At 49.8% G+C, this 18,882-nt stretch overlaps 1 protein-coding gene and 1 long non-coding RNA gene across 15 annotated transcripts in view; one reads left to right on the top strand and one right to left on the bottom strand.

Moving 5' to 3' along the window:
• The window catches only part of LOC122172611 (uncharacterized), a 36,823-nt gene extending 23,208 nt beyond the window's left edge, over positions 1-13,615 (bottom strand). Inside the window, exons 1-3 of one of the 2 annotated variants that reach the window (XR_010593375.1) lie at positions 13,477-13,615; positions 12,943-13,094; positions 11,467-11,512 (exon numbers count right to left, since the gene is read on the bottom strand). This is a non-coding gene — a long non-coding RNA (uncharacterized LOC122172611). The remainder of the gene's footprint in view (positions 1-11,466; positions 11,513-12,942; positions 13,095-13,476) is intronic. The other variant, XR_006173072.2, reaches the window with a different exon arrangement.
• The window catches only part of CCDC91 (coiled-coil domain containing 91), a 341,267-nt gene continuing 335,831 nt past the window's right edge, over positions 13,447-18,882 (top strand). For 4 of the 13 annotated variants that reach the window (XM_065570750.1, XM_024109296.3, XM_065570779.1 and 1 more), the window contains exon 1: positions 13,688-13,780. The gene's annotated coding sequence lies outside the window, so the exon portion shown is untranslated. Of the gene's footprint in view, positions 13,962-18,882 lie in introns of all 13 variants that reach the window. The other 9 variants (XM_042844477.2, XM_005290097.5, XM_042844530.2 and 6 more) reach the window with 5 other exon arrangements.

Raw genomic sequence — 18,882 nt, forward strand, 5'->3', positions numbered from 1 at the left:
TTTGTCCAATGGCTTTCAGCACCCCCACTATACAAATTTTTCCAATGCCACTGTGTTTAATAAAAGTATACAAGAAGGAGATAAACATTTATTCAGAGAATATCTTGACTCCCCTCCTCTAATTTTTCTCCCGTGGGCCAGTTAAAATTGCATACCATTTATTTCTATACTCCAACCCTGCAAATTCCGGTGAGGCTTTCAGGAGTAAGATGATATTTCAGTCTTTGTCCATTAAATCTATATCTACTCATCTCTGCCTTGAAACTGACCAGAAGAGTACAAGGTAGTGCCAATTATGTTTTTTGTGACACAGACACTTGCCTACCACAAAGTGGACTGTGTCCCATTGGTCACTGAAAAGAAGTCAGATGGTTAAACTTTCCATTGTTTTTGACCTGGGGTGGTTTCAAAGATATTATACGGAAGCAAAATGATCTGATCTTACATCTACCAAGAGTGTAGTAACCTTTAATAAAGAGGATTACCCTCAAACCTCCCATTGTTTCCAGATACTTCAAAATATGGAATGGAAATACTTTATTGTCTTGCAGCCACCTTATCAGCATAAGTTTCAGAGTGGTAGCCATGTTAGTCTGTATCAGCAAAAACAACGAGGAGTCATTGTGGCACCTTAGAGACTAACAAATTTATTTGGGCATAAGCTTTCGTGGGCTAAAACCCACTTCATCAGATGCATGGAGTGTAAAAAACAGTAGGGAGGTATAAATACACAGCATATGAAAAGATGGGAGTTGCCTTACCGGGGGAGGAAGGGGGTGATCAGTGCTAACGAGCCAATTCAATTAAGGTGGAAGTAGGCTATTCTCAACAGTTGATAAGAAGGGAGGAAAAATCACTTTTGTAGTGCTAATGAGTTCAATGTAATCAAGGTGGCCCATTTCAAACTGTTGACAAGGTGTGAGTATCAGCAGGGGAAAATTAGTTTTTTGTAGTGACCCATCCATGCTAAGTCTTTATTCAGGCCTAATTTGATGGTGTCCAGTTTGAAAATTAATTCCAGTTCTGCAGTTTCTCGTTGGAGTCTGTTTTTGAAGTTTTTTTGTTGAAGAATTGCCACTTTTAAGTCTCTTATTGAGTGTCCAGGGAGACTGAAGTGTTCTCCTACTGGTTTTTGAATGTTATGATTCTTGATGTCAGATTTGTGTCCCTTTATTCTTTTGCGTAGAGACTGTCTGGTTTGGCCAATGTACATGGCAGAGGGGCATTGCTGGCACATGATGGCATATATCACATTGGTAGATGTGCAGGTGAACGAGCCCCTGATGGTGTGGCTGATGTGGTTGGGTCCTATGATGGTGTCCCTTGAATAGATATGTGGACAGAGTTGGCATCTGGGTTTGTTGCAGGGTTTGGTCCCTGGGTTGGTGTTTTTGTTGTGTGGTGTGTAGTTGCTGGTGAGTATTTTCTTCAGGTTGGGGGGCTGTCTGTAAGTGAGAACTGGCCTGTCTTCCAAGTTCTGTGAGAGTGAGAGATCGTCCTCCATGATAGGTTGTAGATTCTTGATGATGCGCTGGAGAGGTTTTAGTTGGGGGCTGTAAGTGACGGCTAGTGGCGTTCTGTTACTTTCTTTGTAGAGCCTGTCCTGTAGTAGGTAACTTCTGGGTACCCTTCTGGGTCTGTCAATCTGTTTCTTCACTTCACCAGGTGGGTATTGTAGTTTTAAGAATGCTTGATAGAGATCCTGTGTTTGTCTCCGTGTGAGGGATTGGAGCAAATGCGGCTGTATCTTAGAGCTTGGCTGTAGACAATGGATTGTGTGATGTGGTCTGGATGAAAGCAGGAGGCATGCAGGTAAGTATAGCGGTCAGTAGGTTTCCGATATAGGGTGGTGTTTCTGTGACCATCGCTTATTTGCACTGTAGTGTCTAGGAAGTGGATCTCTTGTGTGGACTGGTCCAGGCTGAGGTTGATGGTGGGGTGGAAATTGTTGATACCCTGGTGGAATTCCTCAAGGGCCTCCTTCCCATGGGTCCAGATGATGAAGATGTCATCAATGTAGCACAAGTAGAGTAGGGGCATTAGGGGACGAGAGCTGAGGAAGCATTTCTCTAAGTCAGCGATAAAAATGTTGGCATACTGTGGGGCCATGCGGGTACCCGTAGCAGTCTCACTGACTTGAAGGTATAAATTGTCCCCAAATCTGAAATAGTTGTGGGTGAGGACAAAATCACAAAGTTCAGCCACCAGGTTTGCCATGACACTATTGGAGATACTGTTCCTGACGGCTTGCAGTCCATCTTTGTGTGGAATGTTGATGTAGAGAGCTTCTACATCCATAGAGGCTAGGATGGTGTTTTCTGGAAGATCACCAATGTATTGTAGTTTCCTCAGGAAGTCAGTCGTGTCTCGAAGATAGCTGGTAGTGCTGGTAGTGTAGGGCCTGAGGAAAGAATTTACATAGCCAGACAATCCTGCTGTCAGAGTGCCAATGCCTGAAATGATGGGGCGTCCAGGATTCCCAGGTTTATGGATCTTGGGTAGCAGATAGAATACCCCTGGTCAGGGCTCTATGGGTGTGTCTGTATAGATTTGTTCCTGTGCTTATTCAGGGAGTTTCTTGAGCAGATGGTGTAGTTTCTTTTGGTAACTCTCAGTGGGATCAGAGGGTAATGGCCTGTAGAATGTGGTGTCGGAGAGTTGCCTAGCAGCCTCTCGTTCATATTCCGACCTATTCATGATGACTACAGCACCTCCTTTGTCAGCCTTTTTGATTATGATGTCAGAGTTGTTTCTGAGACTGTGGATGGCATTGTGTTCTGCACGGCTGAGGTTATGGCGCAAGTGATGGTGCTTTTTCACAATTTCAGCCGTGCACATTGGTGGAAGCACTCTATGTAGAAGTCCAGTCTCTTGTTTCGACCTTCAGGAGGCGTCCATGCAGAATCCTTCTTTTTATAGCGTTGGTAGGAAGATTTCTGTGGGTTAGTCTGCTGTTCAGTGGTGTGTTGGAAATATTCTTTGAGTCGGAGATGTTGAAAGTAGGATTCTAGGTCACCGCAGAACTGTGTTGCCGGCCCAGAGGGCCCCGAGGGGGCAACAGGGTTCGTTGCCCGGTGTGTGCCGCACCAATAGACACACCAGTGTGGAGAAGCAAACCAAATTTATTTGAGATTTTGAAAAGGCACTTAGGAGACCAGCATGTTTTAAATTATAAGCGCAGCAAATTCAAGCAAGTTTTTTCTTTTATATTTTAAGCTGTTTTGAGTAAGCCTTTTTTTTTTTTTTTTTACTTGTTTTGAGCAGTTACAACAGGTACACATTGTGGCTTGTTAGAAAAATTTTTGTTTGCATGCTTATTTTTGACCTTGCAAGCTAAGATGTTGCAGGCTTTTTTTTTGTTTTGTTATTACTACTGCTTCTGCTAGTGCGAGCGAAACTGCAGCCGTTTGCTAGAAAAAGCTGACCATTACATATTTTGCTTCAGCATTAGGCTGCCAGCATGGAGGCTGGTCAAAGTTTACAAGATGGAGTTCTTCTTCGAGTGCTTGCTCATATCGATTCCAATTAGGTGTGCGCGCGCCGCGTGCACGATCGTCGGAGAATTTTCTACCCTAGCAACACCGGCGGGTCGGCTGTGGAGCCCCCTAGAGTGGTGCCTTCATGGCGCTGGATATATACGGTCGTTGGAACTGTGGAGCGCGGCATAGCTGTTCTCCACTTTCCCTAGCTTATTCCGTTGTAGATAGTTGTAGTTATAGTTGTATATAGTTAGATAGTGGTTCAGTTTAATAGTAATAGTTATATAGTTAAAGGGGATTAAGGGGGTTGTTCTTCCCCCCCTTTTTCCCCCGGCGCGTAGCCGAGCCCATGCCCAAGGCTCCCGGCTTTAAGCAGTGCGCATCCTGCGCGAAGCCTATGCCCACAAGCGACCCGCACGACTCGTGTCTGAGGTGCCTGGGAGAGTCCCATCAAACAGATAAGTGCAAGATCTGTAAGGCCTTCAGACCGAGAACCAAAAAGGAGCGGGACTTTCGGCTTCGACAACTCCTCATGGAGGCGGCACTTAGCCCAGACGCTCCATCGGCGCGCCAAGCCCCAGCGCCAAGCGCCTCGGTGCACAGCGCCCCGGCGGCACCGACTGCCCCGGCACCGCGAGTGGCGTCGGACAAGCCTCCGCGGCACCGGACCCCTTCGGCACCGCACCCGCCACAAGTGCCTCGGCGCCGTTCGTTATCGCCAGGACATAAAAAATCCCGTAAGGCGCAGGAGACTGTCGTCCTGAAGACGCCGGCCCCCCCGGCGCCGGGGGTAGAGCCGTGTCCACCGGCGGAGCACCAAAAGCAGGTGCCTCCGGCACCGTCGACTCCGGCTCCGAGGCCGTTGAGTCCAGTGCAGGTGGGTTCACCACCACGACCAGCGGTGGTACCATGCCTCCCGTCGACCCCAGAGACCTTTGCGACGGCGAGAGACTTGATTGCTCTCATGGAGCCGGCACCGCCTCAACCACCGGCACTGTTGGCACCGTTGGGCCCTCGTCCGGTGCAATCCAGGGGGAAACCTGCCTTGATGCGCCCTCCATCTCAAGGGCTGGAACCACGGCACCGATCCAGGTCCCGAAGCAGGTCCCCACGCCGCTCGCAGTCCCGGCGCCGAATATCACCTCGGCACCGGTCGTACTCGCGGCTAAGATCATCGTCGCGGCACCGTTCTACGTCCCGGCACCGTTATGATCGTCGGTACCGTTCGACATCGAGACGTAGTTCCCGGCACCGTTACGAGCGACGCTCGACGTCGAGGGGGCGCTCTTGGCACCGGGCCTACTCGAGATCGCCATCCAGGTCCAGGTCGGACTCTCGGCACCGACGCGGTCATCGGCACCGATCCCGATCTCGGCACCGCTCACCGGAACCGCATAGAGACAGAACGTCTCCAGACCGGCACCGTGCGGCACCGTATCTCCCAGAGCTCATCTCGGCGCGGTCGGCACCGCCATGGCCTTCGAGATCGGTGTCTCGCTCCTCCGATGGGGCATCGAGATCGGCATACCCCCCTCAGGGGCAGGCCGAGGAACCGGACATGGGCCACTGGCAGGAGATAGCGGAGGATCCTGCTCCAGGTCCTTCGCACTGGTCCTTCTGGACCCCGTGGGCGTACCACCAGTCACAAGGGGCTCCACCACCTTCAGCCTCTCGCTCGGGGCACTCTGAGAGAAGGGCCCCAGAGTCCACCATCTCTCGCCCTCCTCCAGGGGGCATGGAGGCTTCCGTGCCCGCACCACCTGACGTCCTGGACCCAGGGGCAGGTGATGCTCCGCTCCAGGGATCAGTGGACCAGGACCCGCCCTTGGATCCCTTACCACCTGAGGCATCTTCCTCATCTTCCCCAGATGAGGCAGGGGCGGGCACGTCAAGCACAGGTCCACCCCCGATAGATCTTCGTGCACACCAGGACCTATTACGTAGGGTGGCGCGTAATATGGACCTACAAGCAGAGGAGATAGTGGAGGTGCAGGACCCCATTGTAAACATCCTCTCTGCGGATGCCCCATCCAGAGTGGCGTTACCCCTGATCCGTACGATCCAGGCTAACGCCAATACGATATGGCAAACTCCTGCCTCTATTCCACCCACTGCCAGAGGGGTGGAAAGAAAATACTTTGTCCCCTCAAAGGATTACGAGTACTTGTATACTCATCCCCAGCCGTGTTCACTGGTGGTGTCATCGGTGAATGCAAGGGAGCGCCACGGTCAACAGGCCGCAGCACCCAAATCGAAGGAAGCTAAGCGCCTCGATTTGTTTGGCCGTAAGGTTTACTCAGCCGGAGGGTTACAACTCAGAGCGGCTAACCAGCAGGCGCTCCTGAGCCGCTATAACTTTAATTCCTGGAACTCTATGGGGAAGTTCAAGGAATTGGTTCCCCAAGACTCCAGGGAAGAGTTCGGGGCCTTGGTGGAGGACGGTAAGAAGGTGGCTCGGACCTCCTTACAAGCCTCCTTGGACATAGCAGACTCGGCTGCGAGAACCCTGGCTTCAGGTATCGCTATGCGGAGGATCTCCTGGCTCCAGGTTTCGGGTTTGCCTCCGGAACTGCAGCAAACCCTGCAGGATTTGCCCTTTGAGGGACACTGATTGTTCTCAGATAAGATGGACTCTCGTCTGCAGAGCCTCAAGGACTCCAGAACAATCATGCGCTCCCTGGGGATGCATGTTGCGGGTCCCCAGCGCAGACCATTTAGGCCCCAGCCTCAGCGTTTCTACCCCCCCCACCTCGTCAGAGACAGGACTCTGCCAGAAGGCGGGGGCGAGGTGGTAGGAGAAGGTGGACCGGCCCTCAACCCGGTCAGAACCAGGGGCCACCAAGGCCACCTTCAGGCCCCAGGCAGAACTTTTGAAGGTGCGGTCGAGGACGGCGCCCCAGTCAGCCCCAGGATCCAGCCCCCTCCTTTCGGGATCGCCTCTCCCATTTCCACCGTGCTTGGTCCCTTATAACATCGGACCGTTGGGTCCTTCGCACGGTGGAGAGGAGATATGCTATCCAGTTTTCTTCATACCCCCCCTCCCCGTCCCTCTTCAGGGACCCTTCTCACGAGCAACTTCTTATACAGGAGGTTTCTACGCTCCTATCTATGGGGGCCATAGAGGAGGTTCCATTAGAGTTAAGGGGCAGGGGATTTTATTCCCGCTACTTCCTGATCCCCAAGTCCAAAGGGGGTCTGCGACCCATCTTAGACTTGCGCGGACTCAACAAATTCGTAGTAAAGTTGAAGTTCCGCATGGTCTCTTTGGGGGCCATTATCCCTTCCCTCAATCCTGGAGACTGGTTCGCCGCCCTCGACATGAAAGACGCATACTTTCATATTGCAATTTACCCGCCTCACAGGCGCTTCCTGCGATTCGTGGTAAGCAAGGTGCACTATCAATTTGCAGTCCTTCCCTTCGGCCTATCCTCGGCCCCAAGAGTGTTCACGAAATGTATGGCTGTCGTGGCAGCATACCTTCGTCGGCAAGGGATACAGGTGTTCCCGTACCTAGATGACTGGCTGGTACGCGGTTGCACCAAAGAGCAAGTTCGAGCTCACGTCCACATAATAGTGCACACATTCAACGAGTTGGGCATCCTACTCAACAAGGAGAAATCCACTCTAGAGCCTACCCAGAGAATAGAATTTATCGGCGCAGTCCTAGACTCCGGACGTACACAAGCTATCCTACCGGACAATCGCTTTCATACCATCACGAGCCTCATTCAAGGGCTCAGGGCCTTCCCAACTACCACGGTGAGGTCGTGCCTTACCCTGCTGGGTCACATGGCTTCTTGCACGTACGTAACCAGGCATGCCAGACTTCGGCTTCGCCCACTCCAGACCTGGGTGTCATCGGTATACCGCCCATATCGGGACAGCCTGAACATGGTGATCACGGTCCCGAGCACGGTCCTGACCTCCCTCACCTGGTGGCTAGATCACAGTGTGGTCTGCGAGGGGATGCCGTTTCACGCCCCACAACCCTCTCTGCACCTAGTCACAGACGCATCATCTCTGGGTTGGGGTGCCCATCTCAACGAACACCATACCCAGGGCCTGTGGACTGTACCCCAGCTATCCCTGCACATCAATGTTCGGGAACTGATGGCGGTGCGTTTGGCGTGCCAAGCATTTCTCAACCTCCTACGTGGCCGCTGTGTGTTAGTTCTCATCGACAACACCACGGCCATGTTTTACATCAACAGGCAAGGAGGAGCACGTTCGTCGACTCTATGCCAAGAGGCGATTCGCCTATGGGACTTCTGCATCGCCCACTCAATCCATCTCACAGCATCGTTCCTCCCTGGAGTCCAGAACACTTTAGCGGACCGACTCAGCAGGTCCTTTCAGACGCACGAGTGGTCTATCCGTCCGGACATCATCTATTCCGTTTTCCAGAGGTGGGGGTTTCCCCAGGTAGACCTGTTTGCATCTCGAGCCAACAGGAAGTGCCACGTGTTCTGCTCCCTACAAGGGCGAGCTCCGGGCTCTCTCTCGGATGCGTTTCTCCTCCCCTGGAAAGACCACCTGTTTTATGCCTTCCCTCCATTTCCTCTGGTCCACAAGGTGCTGCTCAAATTACGCAGAGACCAGGCACAAGTAATTCTGGTCGCTCCAGCGTGGCCGAGACAACACTGGTACACCACACTGTTAGAGCTCTCGGTTCAGACACCGATCCCGCTCCCATTGTGTCCAGATCTCATCTCTCAGGACCACGGCCGACTACGTCACCCCGACCTGCAATCGCTCCACCTCACGGCGTGGTTGCTCCATGGTTCACCCAGGCAGAGCAGCAATGCTCGCACTCTGTCCAACAGATTCTGCTGAGCAGTAGGACGCCTTCAACACGGACCACGTACGTGGCCAAGTGGAAGCGGTTCTCCTGTTGGTGCGAACAACGAGCCACGCCCCCGTTACACGCACCTATTCCTCTCATATTGGAATATCTCCTCTCCCTAAAACAGCAGGGTTTGGCGATATCTTCAATTAGAGTTCACCTGGCCGCTATATCGGCCTTTCACCCAGGGGAACTCGCGTCCTCGGTATTCTCTAACCCGATGGTCGTTAGATTCCTCAAGGGCTTAGACCGGATGTACCCACAACAGCGTCAGCCCGTTCCGACGTGGGATCTCAACCTGGTTCTCTTCAAGCTCACAGGTCCTCCATTCGAGCCACTAGCCACCTGTTCACTTCTGTACCTATCCTGGAAGACAGCCTTCCTCGTAGCCATCACCTCAGCAAGGCGCGTTTCTGAACTCAGGGCGCTTACATCCGAGCCCCCTTACACAGTTTTCCATAAGGATAAAGTGCAGCTTCGTCCACACCCTGCCTTTCTTCCTAAGGTGGTCTCTCCATTTCATATGAATCAGGATATATTTCTCCCAGTCTTCCATCCCAAACCACATGCTACTCGCCATGACCAGCGTTTGCATTCTCTGGACGTACGCAGGGCCCTGGCTTTCTATATTGACCGCACAAGGCACTTTAGAAAGACGACGCAACTCTTTGTTGCAGTGGCCGACCGAATGAAGGGCTTACCGTTCTCCTCACAACGCCTATCCTCCTGGATCACGTCTTGCATCCGGACTTGCTATGACCTGGCAGGTGTCTCAACACCGCACCTCACCGCTCACTCCACGAGGGCCCAAGCTTCCTCGACTGCTTTCCTGGCTCAAGTTCCGATCCAGGACATTTGTAGAGCTGCAGTTTGGTCATCAGTCCACACATTTACAGCTCACTACGCACTAGTGCAGCAGTCCAGGGACGATGCTGCATTCGGATCAGCGGTTTTGCACACAGCAATGTCTCACTCCGACCCCACCACCTAGATAAGGCTTGGGAGTCACCTAATTGGAATCGATATGAGCAAGCACTCGAAGAAGAAAAGACGGTTACTCACCGTTGTAACTGTTGTTCTTCGCGATGTGTTGCTCATATCCATTCCAAACCCGCCCCTCTTCCCCACTGTCGGAGTAGCTGGCAAGAAGGAACTGAGGGGGCGCCGGGTCGGCTGGGGTATATATCCAGCGCCATGAAGGCGCCACTCTAGGGGGGGCTCCACAGCCGACCCGCCGGTGTTGCTAGGGTAGAAAATTCTCCGACGATCGTGCACGCGGCGCGCGCACACCTAATTGGAATGGATATGAGCAACACATCTCGAAGAACAACAGTTACAACGGTGAGTAACCGTCTTTTACTGTGGCTTACTTAGACCCAGAGCAGGGGAGTTTTATTGGCACTTATGGCCTTCCACTTCCCCGAGTTACCTGGTAGCTATGCCTAGTGGCACCAACAACTGTATCATTTTTGTTGGGGAGGTGGCGCAGGAGAGGCCCCGAGATAGGACAGACTCTTCTGCCGGGCTAAGAGTATAGCTGGATAGATTGACAATACTGTTGGGTGAGTTAAGGGGACCACTGTTTTGGCCCCTTGTGGCATGAGGAGTTTAGATAGTTTAGTGTCCTTTTTCCTCTGTAGAGAAGCAAAGTGTGTGTTGTAATGGCTTGTCTAGTTTTTGTAAAGTCCAGCCACGAGGAAGTTTGTGTGGAAGGTTGGTTTTTTATGAGAGTTTCCAGTTCTGAGAGCTCATTCTTGATCTTCCCATTTGCTGTATAGGATGCTGATCAGGTGGTTCCGCAGTTTCTTTGAGAGCGTGTGGCACAATGTTTCACCATAGTCTGTGTGGTATGTTGATTGTAATGGATTTTTTACCTTCAGTCCTTTTGGTAGGATGTCCATCTGTTTGCATTTGGAAAGGAAGATGATGTCTGTCTGTATCTGCACACGTTTTTTCATGAAGTTGATGGATTTCCACTTACTACGGCTAAATTCAGTGCCTTGCATAGTGACAGGTTTCAGAGTGGTAGCCGTGTTAGTCTGTAGCAACAAAAACAACAAGGAGTCCTTGTGGCACCTTAGAGACTAACAAATTTATTTGGGCAAGGTGCCATAAGGACTCCTCGTTGTTTTTCCTGATACAGCATTGACATACACGAAATTTCCTACAGCAACATGAATGAAACATTTCTAGCTCTGATAATAATGTAATATATAAAACAAAAATGATTGCATTATTTCTACTGTACCAAGTTCTGACATAGCCCCCTTCCCATAAAATACAGCCTAAAACATCTTCACAATAAAGTTTTCATTTAGGTCTTGGACAGTCTGCAAAGTGTTTTTAAATTGTAATGAGGAGGACTATTTTTGCGGATCTTCAGAATGATACAAATAGACTAAAGAAACTGAGTTCTGCAAAGTTTTCAGATATGAAAAATAGAAAATTTTGTGATGCACCAAAAGTTACACTATTGCTTTAAAATGTGAGTGCAAATCTAATTTAGCTTGGTAGTAGCTACTTTTTTCTTGGACTTTTGCCTAGAACTTGCTTATTCCATCTGCAAAAACAACATGGTAACCTCTAAAGAAATAAAATAACACATCTGTAAAGATGCAAAACCCAACACACTTTATACTTTTAAGTATACTGTATTTACCCTAAACATTACTGCTTATCAGCCAATAATAGAACTTTACTTTTAATCCACCTGAAAAATAAAGTTTCCGACATTAACCCAAACACTTTTTAAAGTGAATTTTTGAGCCTTAAAAAGAGGCCAGCTTGACAGTCCTAATGAATGTCTTCTTCAGTTCACCTAGAGAATAATAACTGTGACATACCCAGGGTAAGATCTAGATTGATGAGTTAGTTGTATCTCCCTGCCCTCTAACCTGGATGCCTATTCACTGCTTTGCTGCTGTAGCCATCACTCCTGGTCTGCTCACTTACAGCCTGCAGCGTGCAGTCACTCTCAGCTATATTGTGAAAGTGCTGCAGCCAGCCACTCTCTTGAATTACACCCCAACATTCCCCAGTCCCAGATTTCCCCCCAGAAATATGCATCTTGTACTACCCAGCCCTTCATGGACAATACATGCTTATATAAAGTTTGTCATTTGATAGTAAAAATGATATGCACACCTTGCTGATCCAAATGGAGTTTCCCAAAAACTTCAATTCAAACACACTGGATTAGATAAAACAATGAAACAAGTTTATTAACGACAGATTTTAAGTGAACACGAGTAATGAAGCATAAAAGTCAGAACTGGTTACAAGAAAATTAAAAGTAAAATGTAACTAGTGCCCAACTTAACCAACTAGGGTAGATTCAAAGCAAAGTCTCTCTCACCACATGTTTCAGCACTACTATTGGCTGAACTTCTTTCAGTGAGGCTCCCTCCCCCAGTCCAACACTGCTTCTTTGGTCAGGTGTTGTGAATGCCATAAAGAGAAAGAAAAGAAGGGAATATTTGGCATGTCTGCCTTTCCTTTTTATAGTCCTTCTCCTCCTTTGAGAAGCCTCTTCAGGCAGGCAACATGGTGATAGGCAGACTGTGTGGATGGGAACCCCAGGGCCGGCTTTAGCAAGAGCGGGGCCCGATTCCTGGGGGCGGGGCTTGCTGCAAGCCCCACCCCCAGGACCCGAGCCGCGCCGCGGGGGGGGACCCGAGCCGCGCTGCGGGGACGGGGAGGAGCCGCGCCGGGGGGACGGGGACGGGGGGACCCGAACCCCGCTGTGGGGGCTGCGCCGGAGGGGGGGGGACCCGAGCCACGGGGACCGGGCCGGAGCCAAGCCAGGCCAGAGCCGCTGGGGCCTGCGGGAACGGGCCGTGCCACCCCGGAGCCCTTCTCCCGCCCCCACCCCAGCTTACCTCGTGCTGCTGGCCCGCCCCTGCTTCGTCTCAGACTTCCCGCGAATCTCTGATTCGCGGGAAGCAGGGGAGGGGGCGGGGCGTGCAGGGCAGGGGAGGAGGGGGAAGTGAGCTGGGGGCGGGGTGGAGAGCTGCAGCGCGGGGCCCTCTTGGCGCGGGGCCCAATTCAGCCGAATCGTTAGTTTGGTGCAATAAGGGAAAGGTCTCTGGGACTAATGTGAGGGCTGGAGCACCAGGGTTCAGTGGGAGAGGCAAAATGTTTAAGCCAGTAAGGAAGGGGGTCTCTGGAGCTAACGAGGGCTTTGGGGGTGAAATATATCAGGACAGGCGGGGGATCCTTGGGGTGATAGAGGGGTGCTGGAGGCCAAGGGGGGTGTGCTGGAGAAGGAAGCCCCCTAGGGGTTGGGAACAGCTGGGATGTCCCATGAGATTTGTGTAACTGAGTGGGGATGGAGAAATGGGAGTTATTTGAGGGATGCAGTACTGAGTTAATTTCAAGGGGAGAACCCTACCGTACTGTTTGGGGTATTCTGGGATGATTCACTGCGTCAGGGAGTGGTAACTATCTCATGGAAAAATGAATAATGCTTAATAAAATGTGGTATAGATAAAGTAGGATTTATACTTTTTTATTTATCGTCAGCTGCTGTAATTTATTAAAGTGAACATAATATAACAAAACAATAATTGAAATGGATAAAACACTAAGAAGTTAATGGACCTACATCTATGCCTTACTTACCATGCGGGCACCTCTGCTCCTTGCAGCCACTGTGTAAACTACATTGGCATGATTCTTTAGATCACCCCTTTTCCAGTGTGGGTTGGTTGGGTCCCTGACCCCTTTTCTGCAACTGCCTACAGGCTTCCTGCCAAGAGTGCTGCTTGATGGAGCTCAGGAGAAGAAGAAGAAATATTGACAACTTTAGCTGCTACCTGAAGCCCCAGCCCTAGTTGTATTGTATCCACAGCCAGTGGCCCCCTGCACCTCAAGAGAAGTTTGGTGCATCATTGCTGCCCCCCCTCCCCATTTCACTTTATTCACACCGCCAGGACAGATGTTGCCAGGTACCCGCTACAATTGTCCTGTGTCCCATCCCCCTCCGCCAACCAGCGCATCGCGGGCTGGGGACGGGGGAAGGACGTGACAAAGGTGTTCGTCCGTCACCTCCCGAGTCACGTGCTTTAGCTGGGCCCGCAGCGCTGCCCGGCAGGGAGGCGGCGTGTCCCGCGCTACCCCGGCTGCGGGGGGGGGCCCAGGTGACACGAGCCTCACCCCAGTGCCCGCATCCCACCGGCCTCGTGGGCAGCCTCCTCGGAGGCGCCCAGGCGTCGACTGAACCCCGCCTTAGCGGGCCCCGCAGGCAGCGGCTGCCCGTCATCAGCAGACGGCGCCTGGGGAGGGGCTGTCCGCGCGCCCCAGGTACAGCCCGTCGCTTCCCTGGGCCCGCCAGTTCCAGCCGGCTCAGAACGCGCGCGGGACCTGGAGCCGCACTCGCAACCCCACGTGACCGGCAGGGGCGGAGCAGCATGAAAGCCACATCCGGGTGAGACGCTGCTCTCCCGGTGCGTGACTAAGGGTGAGAGCGGCTCGCCCCCGTGAGAGGGAGGGGAGGTATTTCCCGGGAAGGTGGCTGCCGCAGCAGTAGCGTTACCTGCGGTGGCTGTGCGGAGTAGTGACGTATACACGCAGATACGTACGCCCGGCCCAGGACAGGGGGAGGGGGTGGGGCAACTGGATTGAACCACCCTCGGCGACAGGTAATAGAACGTTCGGAACGTTCTAAACACCAACGGTTTCAGCGGCCCCGCCGGTGGGGGAGGGTTGCTTCTTAGGCGGACGGTTGGGCGGGGGGGGGGGGGAGGCCAGACTCTGTGTCTTGGCTGGGAACCTGTTCGCCCCCTGGGTTGGCTCTGATGAGTTCAGTTTGCCAGGCGCTTCACTGGGAGAGTCCAACAGCTCCCTGAACAGCCTGGCTGAAGCTGAGCCTGAAGGGGGTGTGAGGTACCCCAACTCCCTGGCCCCCTCCCTCTCCCACACCCGGGGTAGGGGTTGGGGAGATAGCTGCAGGCAAGAGCCTAGCTGCTGTTGCAGGTGATGGCCTCATAAGGGCTGGCCTCCTGTTCCTGTCCATTTCTATGACAGCATGCTGCACTCCTCACCTATAGTGCTGCCAATGACCCCACGTCAGGGCATGCATGCCCCTCGTTCTCACAGACCACATGGAGGAAGGGAGGTTACCCAATGAGGTTGACAGTATTTCACTGGAACTGCAAAATCCTTCATCCCCTGTGCCTTAAAATTAATATTCCTTAGTGTGGCTGAGTGGCTACAGTGTTAGCCTGCGAGTCTGGAGACTTGGGTTTAATTTCCTGCTCTGCAACAGTCTTTCCTGTGTGACCCGGTATGAGTCCCTTTGTCTTTCTGTGCCTGCATTCCCTCTCTGTAAAGTGGGGCTAATTGTATGTACTTCACATACGTATTGCGAGGATACACGTTAAAGGCTGTGAGGTGCTCAGATACTGTGGTAATGGGTCCTTCTTCCTCCCCACTTAGATTACTGATGGTTGGCAATGTGTCTGTTTCCTTGAAATATTATTTCAGTGGCCTAGAGGCATTAATTTCCCTATTGGTGGAACGGGTGGGGCTAAATGAGTGAAAAATCTACTTTGGCAAATAGGGAACTTCTCTGCCACATGGTGAGTAGGATGGGAGGTGCTAAAGCCATCAATTTATGAAGACTGTGTGTGTGTTAAATAAGTAGATTTCTAGAGCGTAAGGTAGAGAACCATAACTTGGCAATGTGTCTGCTGACAGATGTTTATAATACCCCAGTCCATAGCAGCAAAGTGAAGCTAACAAGTGAAGCTGGTCAGTTTTGCTCCTGTTCACAGTAGCAGTGAAATTCCCAGTGATCATGTCGATTTCACTTTGTTGCTTGTTAGCACTGCTACCAGTAGCAGAGAGCTTCCCTAAAGATTGCAAGCAGTGGCAAACGGGGCCTACGGGAGTGGCAAAATAATCAGAAGGTTCTGGTTGAGGAAGATGAAGTCGATTCTATGTAATGCTTCAGCTGACCAGTATTTTCACTTCTGAGTGTTGGTTTCCTAATGAAGTGAATCTCAACAGACCGGCGATGATTTTTGGTCCCTAAAGAGAGAATTTGCCAGTCCTTTACTTACTTTTACGTATCAACGTCTGACCTTAACTGCTGCCCTTGGAATTTCCCTCTCACTTCTATTTGACTCTGGCCGTGGCTACACTCGAAACTCCAAAGCGCTGCCGCGGGAGCGCTCCTGCAGCAGCGCTTTGAAGTGCGAGTGTGGTCATGCGCCAGCGCTGGGAGAGAGTTCTCCCAGTGCTGCAGGTACTCCACCTCCATGAGGGGATTAGCTTACAGCCCTGGGAGCGCGGTTTACACTGGCACTTTACAGCGCTATAACTTGCAGCGCTCAGGGGGGTGTTTTTTCACACCCCTGAGCGAGAAAGTTGCAGCGCTGTAAAGCGGCAGTGTAGCCATAGCCTCTGTCTTCAGTCATGGCTCGTCTCTGTGCACTACTTTGCTTGCCTTGTGGGTATTCTTTCCAGTGTCACTGTCATCCAGTCCAGTCCAGATTAATAATATATTGTTTGGCAATTTTCCTCAATGCTTCAGTGTGGTTTTGGTCGGCACCCATATTTCAGTGATTTTGTGCCCAGTTTTCAGCACTTCAGTTCTTGTCTTTGTGCTTCAGCGCCTATTTTTGAGCACTTTGGTGCCTGTCTCCATGGTTATTTCAGAGTATTTTGATGCCAGTTTTTCCCCAGATGTTTTGCACTCAGGTCCTTGTATTGTTGATGTTTCCATTGTTGGCTTCATCACATCCGTGCCTGTGGGTAAGTACTTAAGCACCAGTTGGCACAAGTGCCTTTGGTATTTGGTTGCATTGTTTTTACTAAACGGTTTCCTCAGCCATTAAGGCAGAAAGAAGACTATTTAGCGGGTTCAAAGGATATCTGAATGGTAGAACCAGATCAGTAGTGAATGAGTATGACTGCTGTGTTGCACATACAGTCTAACCAGCAAGTACAGAGGTGTTCAGTGTGCAAGCATCTGCCACTTTGGTAATGAGGAGACATGGGAAACATCTTCTTTTCAAGGCATCGTAGGGAAACTCCCCAAAGTCTGGCACAAAATCATCTTAGACTGCTTCAAAAGGGAAGCTGCTGAGTACAGTGTGTGTGTACCCTCTGCATCAACACAAACCTAGTTTCCTCCTGATATGTTCTTGGGAGTAAAAAAGCCCTGTGCTGTCACTCTTTTATATGCCAAAATTTTGAGACTTCAGGTCTCAGTGTTGAAATCTTTGATGCTGAGTTCTCATGTACCTCATGAGGTGGATCAAGAGATTGAAGTAGATGGTATTGAAAGAGAACCCACTACTTTCTTCTGACACATTGCAATTTTATCCCTGTAATCCAGTCAGTTCCACTTCTGGAATTCCTGCTGATACATATTCCCAGCTTGGGGCTAAAAACTGATTAATGATATTACTGTATGCTAGGAGGCTGACATTTTTCCAATAACAGCTTTGAGGCATTCCTCTTGTCCGCCACTTGTCTGGAGCGCTCAGAGCAGTTTGAATCCTTTTTGTATGAAAGTTGATACCTGCTCCCTTGAAGTTTCCTCCTTGGCACATAAAGCTCTGGCTTTGATGCCAGCCCCTTCGTGCCTCTTATGTAGGGATTCCGGCACAATGACTGCTAGAACTTCATGAAGCCTTTGTGATGTTCCAGGTCCTTCCATTGAGTAGACAATTTCAGATGCTTGTGTGGTGTAAGTTGAGGTTCATGAGGAAAATATAATTAGATGGAGTCATAAGTGCCAGAGGATTACATTGATGCTACATGTAAACCAAGGCAGAGAAGCAACTGGATAACAACCTGCCGGGCATGATCCAGCATTCTCCCAACTTTTACAGAAGCTGCTAAGACATCTAAGTTTGGTGTGTCTGAGGAGTTGGCTGATTCCCACAGGCTTTGTGAAAGTCATCTACCAGAAGGACTTAAAACAGCAACTGGACAAAGTTTGTGGTGTGGTGCAGACAAACCCCCATCAACCTCCAAACTTATATTGCATACAAATTTCTTGACTCATTCTTCAACTGAGTCTATCCACATTTTTTGACAGCTATTTCAGCCTATTGTGCACTGCTAGATAAGTGTTTATGTAGACTTTTATTGTCAGATTCTTCATGCAGCGCTTGATCCTTTTTCAAATGCCTATATTAAAAAGCTCTTTCTGTCATTGAGTATTAATGTGGTGCTGATGAAACTCTTTTTGAACATGTTTCTTACATGAAGAGTCTTATTCCTGGTGCGTGAGAATGAGCTTAATCCACTTTGTCATACGTTTGTTTCTTTTAGAATAGCTAAATTTATGGATGTTTTGTATTTGCTTGCCTCTTTCAGGCATCGTGCATAACATCTAGAACTGTGAAGGAAGTATCTGCTCCCTCCACTGTGTTAGCAAAATAAATACAGAAAAGCTTATTGGTGTTGGCCATATTGTTTCTGCTTCTTGGAGTTTTATTTTCATTTGTTTTTTCTCTTGGACATCCCTCGAGCCATGCACCTGATCCCCAGAATTGAGAATCTTTGAGGGGTGTTATTTTTATCTTCTCTTAAGATATCATTCCAATAGGCTTTCTATTCACCTGCTCACTACCCTCAGAGTTTGGGAGTAATCACTCTAGAAAATGATGCTTTTGTGGTTGAAGCAATAGTTTTTGTTTTGTTTTTTGTTTCCAATGTTTTAATTTAGTGGCTTATTTAGGGAGACTGCCTCCAGCTCAGTCAGAAACTGACTTGGAAGAGAAATGGTTAAACTCGGAGAGTTGCATGGGCAGGAGAGCCATCAGAAGTTGGGTGCTGGCTTAGATTCCATCCTGCTACTGCTTGCTTTATGGACCAAAAGTTGTTAAGACCTTGAGGAGTTCTGCATATCTCATCCTAGGGAATTAAGATTTAGGAGTGTGAATCTCATTGGAATGGTATCTTCAGAGAAGCCGACTTAAATATCTGTAACTTTCCCTTCCAGCAACCAGAGCAGTCATTTTGAATTTTGGCTTCATAATTTATTATGTCTGCTTGCTAGAAGCTTATTAAACAGATGAAGTTCCTAGGCAATGTTTAGGGAAAGCCCTCTGGTAGAATTTCTAGCACTCTACACTTTCCCAGCAGTTGTGGGAGCTGCTTACCAGGACCTTGCTTGTAGGTTTGACAGTAATCTTTCATATTGGCCTCAGGTTAGTAGGTGTCATTTAGTAAATTTTTCAAGCCATGGAAACAAGGTTAATAATAATGACTTATGGAACTGATGAGCCCTAATATTAATAAATCTCTTTGGGAGTGGTATATAGAAGTGAGAAGTATTATTTAGATTACTACTGTTATCTGTTTCTTTGAGATGGGCTTTCAAATCATCATAATGGCACTATATATGCTAAGTGAGATAAGTTGCAACTTAATTCTAAAAGTCAGGCTGACATTCCCTCAGAAAAAAGTCAAGCTAAGCTTAAGAGAATATTTTTGTTCTTAGTCTATGAAAGTGATTAAAGCATTGAGGAAAATCAGCACAGGAAGGATAACAATCTCTTTCCCCCAGATGATTCAGTTGTCTCTAGGTTATTGACGGAGACA

Source organism: Chrysemys picta, chromosome 1, assembly GCF_011386835.1.
Source record: "Chrysemys picta bellii isolate R12L10 chromosome 1, ASM1138683v2, whole genome shotgun sequence".
In the NCBI taxonomy this organism is placed as follows: Eukaryota; Metazoa; Chordata; order Testudines; family Emydidae; genus Chrysemys; species Chrysemys picta.